This window comes from Acanthochromis polyacanthus, chromosome 9, assembly GCF_021347895.1.
Source record: "Acanthochromis polyacanthus isolate Apoly-LR-REF ecotype Palm Island chromosome 9, KAUST_Apoly_ChrSc, whole genome shotgun sequence".
In the NCBI taxonomy this organism is placed as follows: domain Eukaryota; kingdom Metazoa; phylum Chordata; class Actinopteri; family Pomacentridae; genus Acanthochromis; species Acanthochromis polyacanthus.
This window is the reverse complement of record NC_067121.1, coordinates 9,980,679-9,993,933: the sequence shown is the minus strand read 5'-3', so window position 1 is coordinate 9,993,933 and position 13,255 is coordinate 9,980,679. Positions and strand designations below refer to the sequence as shown.

Genomic DNA, 13,255 nt, shown 5'->3' with positions numbered 1-13,255 from the left:
CCTGTAGTTAAAGAGCACAGTAAAGCCTATCAAATATCAAATTCTGTTTCATATTGTCTGCATCAAAATCTTTCAGCTGACTATTCTCATACTGTGTCATTATATTTGGCTTTTTTTTAAAAATTAATGTATAAGCTTTTATGTTGAGAATTACATTTTGGTAAATTAAACAACCTCCTCATCCTCAGCACTCACTAACTTTTGCGACTCTTACAAGAAACGTCAAATCATAATCATACTTTGCTTTCAACCAAATTGGTTTCTTTTGGCTTTCCCTAATAGATTGGTTTGCATCATATTTGCAGAATAGAGAACAATGTGTCAAAGTCCACCAGGACCCATGCACATTTTTAAATATCCACATGGGCGTTCCGCAAGGGTCCATTCTTGGTCCCTTACTGTTCTGCCTTTTCATTAACGACCTGCCGTTAAACTGCTCTATTGCAACATGTCAACTTTATGCAGATGATACAGTTATATATATGTCCACTAAGACACCAGCACAGGCTGCAGACGTCCTGTCTTCGTTTTCTGGTTAAGGTCCAAGAGTGGCTCATTCAAAACCACCTTGCATTAAACCTGGAAAAAAAGCAGTGTCTATGTGCTTCTCAGTTAGGAAATTAAGCCAATAATACTTTGTAGTAAATATACAAAATCGAGAAATCATTTTAGTGACAGAATTCAAGTGTCTTGGGCCAGTATGAAACCCTCAACTTAAATTTAATCTCCACGTAAAGAAGATTTTAAAAAAATCTGAACTGCTATAAGGTAATCAGAGATTATATTCCTGACCATGCAGCCCTACTGTACGTGCACGCTCTAATCTTCTCCCAGGTCTCATGCTGTCTGACAGTTTGGGCTCAAGCAGCCCCATCTACAATAAAATACATCGGTTCATTATACAATCAACCCTTGAGAATTATGGATAAAAAACCAATTCAGTGGCATCATTGTCTTAGTTTTAAAAAAATGCCATTTTTTGAGTTTTGAAAGCTTCATAGATCATTGCTTCGTCAAATTAATCTTTAAATGCCTCAATAAATCAGCACCACAGCTACTCTATGGATTCATTCAAAGACAGGACGGCAGCAGGGTCACCAGAAGCTCCACCAACAACTGCAAAATAGCTTACCGCAGAGCTACATTTGGACAGACAGCTTTTTCAATCAAAGGCTGTCACATCTGGAACACATTACCTTACAAAATTAAAATGATAGCAGATTTAAAAACTTTTACAGCAAAAGTTAAGTATTGGCTGAAAAAAAAACAAGAATGTACCCACCTATGACATCTATAAGGTCTGACTGACTGTGGATTGTGTCATTGTGCGTGTTTGTGTGTGCGTGGGTGGGTGGGGGTTCTAGGTTTTTAATGTTGTCTGTGCTGTTTTTATTTGTGTTGTTGGTCCTTTGACTACTTTTACTGAAAAGCCCAACCAGGGATGGGAGTTGAAAATTAGCTCAATGCTATACGCTCTATATGTAATGCATCAGTTCTATGTGTTCTATGATAACTGCATGGTCCCTGATCAAATAAATAAATAAAAATATCTGCATTTATTTCTGGTGCTGAACACCAAGTTGTGGATATTTTTCATGATTCTACAGATGTCTGTTGCCTCGCAAAAGTGATAAAATGTGTTCTCTAGTCAAACTAGTGATTAAATTAAATATATCAACAAACTAAGTAGACCTTAACTTCTCTTCTTTACTGGTTGCCTGACAACTGAATGCAGCCAAGAAGTAGTCCGTAGCCAGCTAGCCTATTTTACAACAAAAAGTTTTATTTAAACATTTATTATTTTTGTACTGAACAAGCAAACATTTTAAAAAGTGCTAATAAGTGGGGTTTAAGGTGCTGCTGGTGGAGGGTTTCCTTAGCTTTGGGCAGGATAACTGTTTTCCTATTTCCTCTTGTTTTAGCTAAAGTAAGTCAGCCGATTGCTAACAGTCCTACAACTAATTTAATGTTTTTTACACCCTTAAAAAAAATTCCACTTCAGATTCACAGCGTAACTATTCATCCTGTGCCTGATTTACTTTTATAAATGCATTTTTTCTTTATATTTTGCTACTTACAGCACTATATATATATGGGTTGTCCCTTTAGAGGTGATTATAGTTTTGTGCCTTTGCCTGTTCTTACACACTTAATGAGGCAGTTGGTTTATTTTAAATTAACAGAAGATTCAAAATATATATTCTGACTTTTATTTGACATGTGAACTTGTGTGTATGGAGTTTGGTTGAATGTTTTTGCAAATTAAATTAAATCAGAGTTTTCGGAGCGTTGAATAATATATAATAAAAAAATACATTTTGATTATTTAATTTAACCAGTTATATCGTTACGTGTAGTTCCGGGTCATTGCCGCCAGGTTGCGCTGACTTCCCGTTTGCGTCCGAACACCTGAGGGGCTCTAACCAGAGAGCAGAAGTTAGACATGAGTTCTCACTCCGAAAGTATTTCGGCTACAAACATTTAAACCGGCCAACGAAACTCTAATATATAGACAGTTAGAAACAGTAACCATTTACGTGAACAAATTTTGGTTGTAATAGGCAAGCGAGCCGTAGTTTCTATTTTAGCTGTTTACAGCTAAAATAGCTGTTTACAGCTAAAATAGACTTTAAAGCAGAGAGCGTGTGTGTAGGCTATATCAGATTGGTTGCTATGGTAACTAACGCCAAGTTTTGCGCACCAGAAAGCGATTCGTATTTTTTCCCTCCAAAAGCGATTCATCTTTATTATAGACGATCTTTGGCTGAAGGTAGTTGCCGAAGTTGTCGGGGCAGGCGAGAGTCCACGGGAGCGAGCACTGCTGTGGATTACACCGGCCGGGGAGGAACCGGAGGGACGGGAGCAAACTTGACAAGCGGACAACTAGTTTCGCAGCACTGTCGGTCGACCGGAGTTTAACGGCGATTTCAACGTCACCCTAAGAGCACCGGAGAGCGTGTTTTCTGCCCTCCGAGGACCCGTAGAGGAGGTAGGTGAAGGTGCGGATCTCTGGCTGTTCGGGACACTCAGGAATGTTGTAGCCAGGAAGCTAATTAGCAAGCTAACGTTAGCGGCGGATTAAACCGAGACAGAGCCGAAACCTCCAATCGAGAATATAAACAGTGAGTTAAAGTTAAAGGTAAAACCTTGACACCTTTACTGAAAGTACTCAGAACTATTCTAAATTAATAGTTTCGTGGAACCCACAGAAACATCAGGAACTTTAATCCCTGTAGGAATATTAGCTGAATTATCAAACCCTAGAGAACCAAGGCTGTCATTAATGTTTGCTGGAATGTTAAATGACATTTGTGACTCTGCGTTACCTTCATTATCTCACAGCAGTGAAATGAACCTGCCATGGCTGATAATTAACGATATAATCTGTATATTTTAAACATAAGCTATTTTTTAGACTTCGAAATTGCACTGTAAATCATTGCAGACCTGGTTTATAAACTGAGTGACATCCACTTAGGCAGCGTCACAGTGTCATACATCATAATTACAGGTCACTATTTGCCTAAAAACAAACACCTTTTTGGTATTGAATTGATAGAATTATAAACTAGAGAGCAGCATGGATTTCTTTGCCACATAACTAACTAAAATGACGCATTGATAAGAGATGAATGTTAGTCCATTAGTCATTTCATTAAAATGTGAGCAGTCACTGTTTTCATAATAGATTACTAATATGTCATCTGTTTATTTATTTTAGTTTAATAAATAGACTAAATGATTAGCTGCACCAACCAAAGACAACAAGCATGTTAAACTTTTGTTACAGCTTTAGGTTTGATTATCAGAAGTGGAATAGTGGATTAAACTATAAATCACAGCGTGGATGCGTCTTCACACCTGCTTCCTCTGGTGTATTTGCCAGGTGTGAGGGGAAACTGTTATGTTGAATGTTGGATTTATCACTCTACCAAGTGGTAAACACAACTAGCTGCTGTCATGATGACTAACATGCCTCTGAACCTGCTCTTTTTTGGTGTGTTTTTTATACCTCTGCTGTGTGTTCTTGTATTAAGTGAGCTGCACCTGGTTGTTGGTAGTAGATGTGTGACAGATTGTGGTTATAACAGTCACAGAGGACCTCAGGGAGTTGAGTTTCAAGGAAGATGGTGGTGAGAGGTGCCTAACTGGGACACTGTGCTGAATCTGAGCAGTTTTGGGGCTGTGTGGGCCTATATTTGATGTGGCGGCATGTGAAGGTCACAGCGCACTACTTGACTGTCACTGCTCGTTCCTGTTGTTACAGATTCTTCACAAGTTTTCCACGTTTTAAAGAGTCTATGTTTTTTCTCACTTATCCTTCAACTTATAAAACCACACTGACTTTGTCTGTGAGCTGTTTGCTCCAATGCAGCGGAGGAGAAACGTGTTTTTACTGCTACTAGTATTGGAAAAACAACATTTGGGAGCAACGGAAATAGTTAAGAAAAGAACAATCAATGTAAGTTCAATGTTCCCTCTGTTTTCGCTTTGTTTTTGGTCTCAACCATGTCAGCTACAAGTGTTCCAGAACAGGGTTTTTACTCAAAATTAGTAAGCATTGAGAAGGAAACTGATACATTTTTAGCCTTTTTTGTCAATTGGAGGTTAATTTGCTTAGGCATAATATATACTTTTGTTTGTCAGGAAAATGGTCTGGTTTGTCAAAAATATCAACACAGACCTTTGTGTTTACTGAATCTGATTGGTTGTGCTGAATGTAGTGACTCCAAAGGCCTATTTTCAGTCAGAAAAACCCCACTGTATGTTCATCAGCTCATTGCTTAATGTTTGGCTTTTTGTTGCTACTGTAACAAACATTGACTTTCAGAGTTTGTTTTTTTTTAATCTTCCTGATGTGGCCAAAGTCACCAAAAGCATTAAAATTCAAGGATCCTCCAGCTGAACAATGAGTTGAAACTCACTGCAAAGCTCTGTAAAACTGAGAACTGTATATTCAGGTGATACTTTTCTGTAGGTTTATCACCATGAACAACCGCTTTGGTAATATCATACTGTTTTCACACTATCATTTGTTTTTATTATTGTAAATGAATCAGTACTGACCACTTTACAGGCATCACTCCTCTTCAGAAACCCATTCTTGTCAGAAATTAATTACTTCAAACTGTTTTCTAAGGGATTATTGCAGCTCCAAAGAAAACAGATAACTGTGATGTGAAACAACTTGAGTAACTGGGACAAAATCATAGCTTTGTTTCTGAAAACTTGACATTCTCACCATCATGAAATGACTGAATTGAAGCTGATAACCATCTCTCTCCAGCCTCCTTTCCCTTCGCTTTAAATGCCTCCATAATTGGAGAGAGATTTACGCTCTCTGATGAAAATGACTCACTCCAAGTAATCGCTGGCAGCTCGGCTCTGGATAGAAACTGACTGAACTCTACTAACGAGAGTCATGTGAGACTCGACTCAGACGAATGATGCTACTTTCTCACTTCTCCCTGCTTCCATAGAACTTCTTCATGCATTCAAAGCCAGGAACCCTTTCTAAGGTGCTGTTTTTTTATGCTGAGGTGGTAGAAAATGCGAGGGTGTGTTTCCTACATGTGCTGACAAAGGCAAAGTTTTCAACTTATATCAGTTCAACGCTCATTTCTTCTGTCTTCCTGTCACTTCGGCCGAGGCTGTGCTATCATGTACTGTACTTCTACATGACTTTACCCACCCGTCCACCCCATATCCCCACTTAAATCTTATTACTATCACTTCAAATTAAAGCACGTCTTCTGATTTTGCTGATTGGACGCTGAGAAGATTTGTCCTGTCTACTAAATAGCAGTGCTGAAGCTGGAGTTTAATCCAGGCCGGGATAAGTGAAAGAGGCAACAACCCACAGAGACTTAACCTTCCAAATGCCTTTCAATAGAATAGAATAGAATAGAATAGAATAGAATAGAATGGCCTATAGTACTCCCACAAGGGGAAATCTGCAACGTCACAGCAGCAAAATGACATCAAGAAAAGCAAAAAAAAAGCACAACTATAATGTGAACTACAATGTGAAGGAAAAAGTAAGGAGCAAGAATATAGGTGCTGTTTGTAGTCTGGCCAAGTTTAAGTCATAGGATATTATCAGAGCAAAGCTGTTCCTTAAATTAATGTAACTAATTTTGGTATTAATTGAAAATAAACTTTTTGCTCTGATTTAAAAGGGTGGAGGGATTAGATTCTGCTAAATATACGACGCTTCGTTTGTCCAAAAAATTAAACGAGTGAGTATTTTCAGCGTCAGCTACTCTGTTGAGGATTTTCTCACTTTAATTGAATTGTTAGCTCTGTAATATATGAGGAAACAGTGAAAACTTGCACATATTTGATGTCTTTATTTTTTTTTATCTGAGCAACAGTCTAAAGCCCAAAGATACGGTATGTAGTTTACAATCATATCAAACAAAGAAAAGCAGAAAATTCTCACATTTGACTATATTTTGGATTTTTCAGTCAATCGACTAACGAATTAGTAACTTCAGCCTTGAAAAGATCAGATTAAAAAGAGTAGATGTTCTTCACAGCAGTAAGCGTAACTGTGACTTCAGAGTACCGCAAATGACTTTTTTGCATTTCTGTCCATGATCTATAATTTCATGGAGAATATAACACAGCTGCATCATAAATATTTCATTTGATTGTTGATTTTGGATGCTCTACATCATTTTTAAATCCTGAATGACTGTTTTAATCAACAGTAGTCAGACTGGTTGGTGATTTAAATCCAAACTTTGGCCGGATGCTCGAGACAAGCGAAAGAGTGAAAAGAAAACAACCGAGGGAAATGTTGTGCAAGGACGACAGGAAATTAACTCTTGTCTAACCGCTGCAATGACTTAAGTCCCAAAATTTCCCAGCCCATGTGACTAATTTACCAACCGAGAAGTACTTGCAGACCAGATTCTGAGAAGAATGAGCAGGTAGATGCCATCAGGCCTTCTGTTTGCTCTGAACTGCAGCGTTACGAGAGAGACATGGCTGTGACAGAATTTTGCTGACAGGCTTTTTGAGTTCTTATAGGAAGTGATCACCGTGGCTGAGTATGTAATGAGGTGCTCAGTGTAGCTCTGCACAGGTCAAATCTCACACCTACCGTGGATGGCGTGAGCACAGGAATGTCAGTTATTGGTAGGAATGCAAATCCTGATTGTTTTGATTGAAACTTGATCAGTAGAGCAGACTCAAGTCGCATATAATTTTTTTTTTCAACTTTGGGAGCTGTATCTTGCAAGGAACGGCAGAGTTATGTGACGTATGTTTGTCTGTCAGCAACATTACTCAATGACGGACTAATGGATTTGGATGAAATTTCAGGGAATGTCAGAAATGACTCAAGGACCAAGTGATTAGATTTTGGCAGCAATGCAGCTTTTAGTCTGGATCTACCGATTTGTCAAAGATTTCTGTATCATTGCGAGATAGTGACATGACATCACTGTAACTATGACAACACGTGAACACTACGTCAGCTGCCTGCTTATGATCACATGATTGCTATCCCACTACAAATCAGCCGTTGCGAACTTGTCCGTCAGAAATGACACAAGGAACAATTGATTAAATTGCGTGAGTGTTTCCAAGTCCCGGATGCTACATATTTAGGTCATTTGGTATCCATACATAACGTACACATGCATAACACATGCCTGTGCTCAGTGCAAGGTCATTTTGTTTGTGGGTACATCCACATTAAATGGTTCTTTATTGCCATGATTTCTGCCACAAAGTTTAAGATTTCATCCGTCGGAAATGATCCAACGACTGAGCAGCTTTGGGGGAGTACTGTGCTCTCTGAGTGCTTTTCTTGTTTTTGTTTTGTTGTTTTGGTGTGTTTTTATTTGTGTTTTATGATGTTATGTTGATCTTTATCTTGTATCTGTCCTGACTGTAATAGTATCACCTGTTATTCAGCAAATATCACTAGTTTTGATCAACTTTGGATGCTGTATCTTGCAAATCTAACCTCACATAGTGTGTTTTTGAAAGCTCTTTCTTTTACAGGTAGCAGCTGGTTTAATTTGCTTTATTTTTGTTTTGCTGTTATAGCATCAGACAATGTTTATTTAACATTTTTGTACTTAATTTTTTGTCCACATGTTGTGCCTGTCTTGACTGTAAAAGTATTGCCTATTATTTAGTAAATAATATCACTATCCGTCGCAGTAGAGCACATGTCTCCAGCATGAGGACGAGATAGAAATAGAAGAAAACTTTGTCCTCTTCCTGCCAGGGCCAGAGAGCTTAATTAAGAGGTCACAGGTTAACGAGCAAAGCTGCCACGTCTAGTCATGATATACCCTTCCCCCAGTCCACCGCCGCCCCGGCCTGCTGCAGTTTGTGTGTGTGTTGTTACTGCGAGCTGTGAATTGACACTGGACGCAGTGTTTTGTTTCATTTGGCTAATGGACTTTCTGTTCAGCTGATTGATTCAGTGAGATTTCCCTCAGTGCCTGTTGGCCTGAACCGGCGAGTTAATCTGTGGTGATATCATCCCTCTGGTCACTGCATCAGGAGTAATCCACATGCTGTTGGCCTAATCACACCTAATAATCACAGATTCTTATTAAGCTAATGCACGACTGTAGGCGATCAGAGAAGTCCTAGTAATATTAGGTAATAGCGACCAAAACCCACGCTTGCTGTTCAGCTGCAGCTTTATTGGTGACAACGCTCCATGATTAATCAAGTGGTGTAGCTCATGTTGCTCAATGTGTGGGATGTAGCCTAATTGTTGCTAATTTTGGGCGCTCGGGACACAGAGTTGTAAAGTAAAGATTATAGAACAGCTGCAACCACTACATCGACTTTACAGCTACCATTATTTGTTGTGTGGTTGGTCTGGTGCCCAAGTCTGTAGCTGTGCTGCTGCACTCGAATGAACTCTGATTAAAAAGTACAAATCAGCATGCGCAGGAAATAAAAAGACAGATTTCTCATCTTGATTATAATTTAGAGGCATAATTTCGGTTTTGCAAGGAAAGGTCTCGATGGATGTTCCTTTTTGGGTTTGTAATCATGCCTGTCATTCTAATATCCTGCTGTTTTTACCAATCTACTTACTTGTAAATTTCTGCCTGGTTTGTTGCTCTGCTGGGGGCAAAAACCGGAAGACGAAAAATGTGCTCTTTGCATGATATAGCAAGGAGTGTTGTGTTTTGTCATGATTTATTTTAGTCCTGTGAATGTAAACGTTGTTGAGGTCTCAGTATTTATTAGGATGCGGATGAGAAGGGTGGATTTTATATTATAGGAACACCAGAGATGATTATTCACATATTTTTTTTCAGATGCTAATTATTTTCTTTATAAATTGTTTCGTATAAAATGTCAAATCGATAGGCTCGACACCAGTTTGTACAGAGGATGAATACTTAAAAATATAACATTAAGGTATCACTGTAATCTGTTTAGTCATGCAATACAGGGATATTTCAGCCAGACGGCCTTCTCCTGACAAAAACAACTGTGAAAAAAAATCACAATTTGAAGAATTCACCAAGTTGACATATTCAAATTTTTTGTTTTGTCTGGCCAACATTTTAATCTGCCAGAGATTTCAAACCAAGCTCTCATTTGAGAACTTAGAAACAGTGAATTTTAGGATTTAATATAAATCTATAAATATCTAACGCAACACAATATTGTACATTATCACTTTGATTTGTGTGAAAATGCTATTTCCAACGCAGCTAATTCAGTTAAAATCTGAGGTTTCATTGTCTACAGCTTGATATCAGAGATATTAGAGAAATAACCTGCCTAGTTATTGATTTATATAGATTTTCCTTGTGGGGGAGTTGTGTGTTTTCTTTCTTGCCATGCATGTGAGGCATTTGGCTCACATGCTCTCTTTCAGAGTGGTTTTGGTTTTACAGTGGAGTAGAAGTTGTAAACATTTCACTTCACAGATCACTGGCATTCCAGAAGGCTGAAGTCATCATTTCAGAGATCAGTTTTGTAGTGTATGTACAGGATTGCAGCAAGAGAACTGCAAAATGTGTGTGAAGAATAATTTAATCTGTTTTTGAAGAGAAATCTGGACAAGAAGGCGACAGACCATAATAAGAGTATGTTGTACTGTCAGAGTTAAGAAACATTTTTGTGTTGCAAGTCAGATTATAGCAAGCTGATAGATGGCGAGTTAAAGCATGTGGCCTGCTTCAATCTATATCTGACTATAAACACATGAAGCAGCGTTGAAGAGGCAAAATGCAGATCTTTGAACTACTGCAATGATTAAAGCGTAAAATATTTCTTTCCATGTTAACTGTGATGCCATCCCTTTATATCAAAATAGCCCGTGTACAGTTGTTCCCTGAGGCAGTAAATGACTGAATCTCATTGTGTTGTGCTCCTGCTCACTGGAAAACCTTGTACTGCAGAGATGCCAAACATGCGGCCAGTGGACCCAAACCGGCCTACCAGAGGGTCCACTCCGGCCCACAGAACGACTTTGTAAAGAGTCAAAATTACAGAGAAGACAGTAACTGCAATTTGCAAATTTGTAAAACTAGTAATTTCAATTAATTTCTAGACCTTGGCAAGTTGGTTTGATCTTAAAGTAAAGTACTAGATTGCTCATTGTTCTCTGGTCATTTTGTGTCTCATTTCTGTAATATTTTGTCTGACTTTTGTTGTTTTTTTCTCTTTTTCTGTCTGACTTTCATCGTTTGTCTCACATTTTTGTCATTTTGTGTTCCCTTTTTGTCTCGCTTGTGTTTTTTGTCTCATTTTTGTCATTTTGTGTTTTGCTTTATTCATTGTTTTGGGTATTGTTTATGTCGTTTTGTTTCACGCTTTTGTCAGTTTTTGTCTCATTTGTCCATTCTTTGTCGCTTTTAACTTTTTTGTCTAATTTTTTTCTCTTTTTTTTGTTATGTTTCGTGTTAAGTACTATATTGTTCAATTCAAGATACCTGCGACTAAATGTTTTGTGCCTTTGTGGATGCTCATCTGTAAGTTGTAATGTGTAAATGATACACTGAGGCATAATGTTGTTGAAGTTGAATTTATTTTTCTTCACAAATTTCAGTTTGTTCATAATGTTTTGTAAAAAGAGTTCCTTAATTGTGAACATTTTTAGAATGTACTTTTTTTTGCACTAAAACAAAGGGAAAATGTGGAGTTGTCGTCATTTATAGATTATTTTGCTGCGATTTTACGGTCTGAGATCGAACTGGGCTGAAAGTGCCCCCTGAACTAAAATGAGTTTGACACCTCTGTTGTACTGGAACCTAATTACTCTAATAGTTCTTGCTTTATTGTTAAATTTACCCTCAAAGTTCAGTACAAATAACACAACCTCTTAAATGAAGGATTGGCTTCATGACATGCCTTGTGCTGTCATCACACGTTGACTTATGCGCATTTTTAAAATTGCTTGTAAAGAGGAACACTTCAAAGCTCAGGTTGGACAAGGTGTGCTGCAGCCTCGCCTCGTGTTGCAAGAGTTTGTGTGCACACGCGTGACTGCAGCAGGAAACTATGTGTGACTCGACTGATCTCGGCTGCAACATGCCTCAGTTGCTGCTGGACTGGCTGTCATTAGCAGACCGAAGAGACGGGGTACGAGACAGGAAAACTGTAATGAAGTCAGTGGAAGAGGACAATGTGACTCACATTACTGTCCTCCTTCTTCTGTCTAATCTTTTGTGCTGCGCTGAGCTGGATGGTACACTCAGCCTCTGAAGAGGATTAAATCTCATTCAGTTTGTGTCTTAGTTGTTTGCTGTGATTGGGTTAGTGGAGTATTAGGCTTTGAAAGACACTGTTGTCTTTGTTTAGTGCATGTTACATAAAGGGCACGAATTTTCTCTGATTTATCTGCAGCTCAAGATTTTTATTTTGTATGCCTGAGTTTGGAATTTTGAGGTTGCTGAATTTTTTTACGCTGCCCCTCACAAAGATTAATATCGACAGCTTATTTATTATTGTGAACCTTTGGTTTTTTTGTCAATGTGGTCTAGTATACAGCTTGGACAAATAATTACTTGACCACTCATTGTTTTATTTACTACAACACACCTTCACTGTTGATAGTTTAATTTCAATTTTTTCATAGGAGGTAAAAAATATTACATCTTCTAAAAGACAATAAAAATATTATATTAATTTAATGATACAATAAATTATGGTTTAAATTGGACATGCTGACACCATAACATGTCTGAATTCACACTAGATGGGCAGAAACATCATTTTTAATCACCATATTTTGTGTATAAGCTTTATATGGAATGTCTACAGACACATAAAAACAGAATTTTGCTTTGTCATTCAGTGTTTTTAAGGATTTATTTTCTCCAGAGAACTTATTCAGAGTAACACATTATTTTTGAATGAAAAATACACAGCCTGTCAAATCCGATTTTACAGAAGAGCAATGTAACTGTGATGCCAATTAGCTATTTTATTTCACTGTTTTGTTTGAAAAGCCAATAGTATTGTTCACAGAAGTCGGTACAATAATTTCTCTCAGCATGGCATTGAGGTAAATAAAGAGATGTTTATTGTTAGAGGAAACTTGTTCAACACAACAATGAAATATTTATTTCACATAATAATGAGCTTTGGCATTTTGCTTAAATACAACAGCATACAGTCAAGAGACAGAGAAAATAAAGAATAGAAGGGGCCAGAATATATGCAACAGAGGTCACCTGTTTGTTGGTACACATATTAGAAACACAATTCTGAGTCAATTTATACCCACACAGAATATAAATGGATAATAGAAAGTAGCAAAAATACCTAATAGAGTCTTTACATCTCTGGCAGGTAGTTGCCTCATTTCAAGTGGAAGCACACTCTTCCCCCCTCATGCAATACTTGGCATAGGATCCTAAGTCACATCAAACTTGAAAAGATTAGATTTCCACTTCCAGACTCCAGTAAATCCTTTGACAAGTCCTGGAAGCCCTTTATTGAGTATCTGAATAAGGGTTATCCATCCTGATGACAACTACATGCTCCCTTCCACCACCCACCCAGCCACCCCCTTTTCTTCCACTAGTGCCTTAAGAATGAAAGTCTGGATATTTGGGTGTATTTCTGTAGGTATTTAAAGGTTGAGTTGGAGTCAGTAAGTGAGGTTTTTGTGTGTCTGACAAATCAGAGAGAGTTCATTGTAACACATTGGACATGTCACTGCTGACTGTCGACAATACTCAGGATTAATACGCAGTATGGAAACGTATGTAAAATCTTTAATTTCTAAGAATAAATTAACCATACAAGAAGA

At 37.9% G+C, this 13,255-nt stretch overlaps 4 protein-coding genes across 12 annotated transcripts in view; 1 reads left to right on the top strand and 3 right to left on the bottom strand.

Moving 5' to 3' along the window:
- LOC127535343 (tripartite motif-containing protein 16-like) overlaps window positions 1-13,255 on the bottom strand; it is a 599,330-nt gene that overhangs the window by 107,996 nt on the left and 478,079 nt on the right. The window lies entirely within an intron of this gene.
- LOC127535340 (tripartite motif-containing protein 16-like) overlaps window positions 1-13,255 on the bottom strand; it is a 520,629-nt gene that overhangs the window by 107,984 nt on the left and 399,390 nt on the right. The gene's annotated exons all lie outside the window — the stretch shown is intronic.
- Window positions 1-13,255, bottom strand: part of LOC127535337 (tripartite motif-containing protein 16-like) — a 388,516-nt gene that overhangs the window by 107,849 nt on the left and 267,412 nt on the right. The gene's annotated exons all lie outside the window — the stretch shown is intronic.
- The window catches only part of LOC110953197 (rho GTPase-activating protein 12-like), a 78,170-nt gene continuing 67,677 nt past the window's right edge, over window positions 2,763-13,255 (top strand). For 2 of the 7 annotated variants that reach the window (XM_051953050.1, XM_022197068.2), the window contains exon 1: window positions 2,763-2,989. The gene's annotated coding sequence lies outside the window, so the exon portion shown is untranslated. Of the gene's footprint in view, window positions 3,000-3,102; window positions 3,140-13,255 lie in introns of those variants that run through there. The other 5 variants (XM_022197070.2, XM_022197069.2, XM_051953047.1 and 2 more) reach the window with 4 other exon arrangements.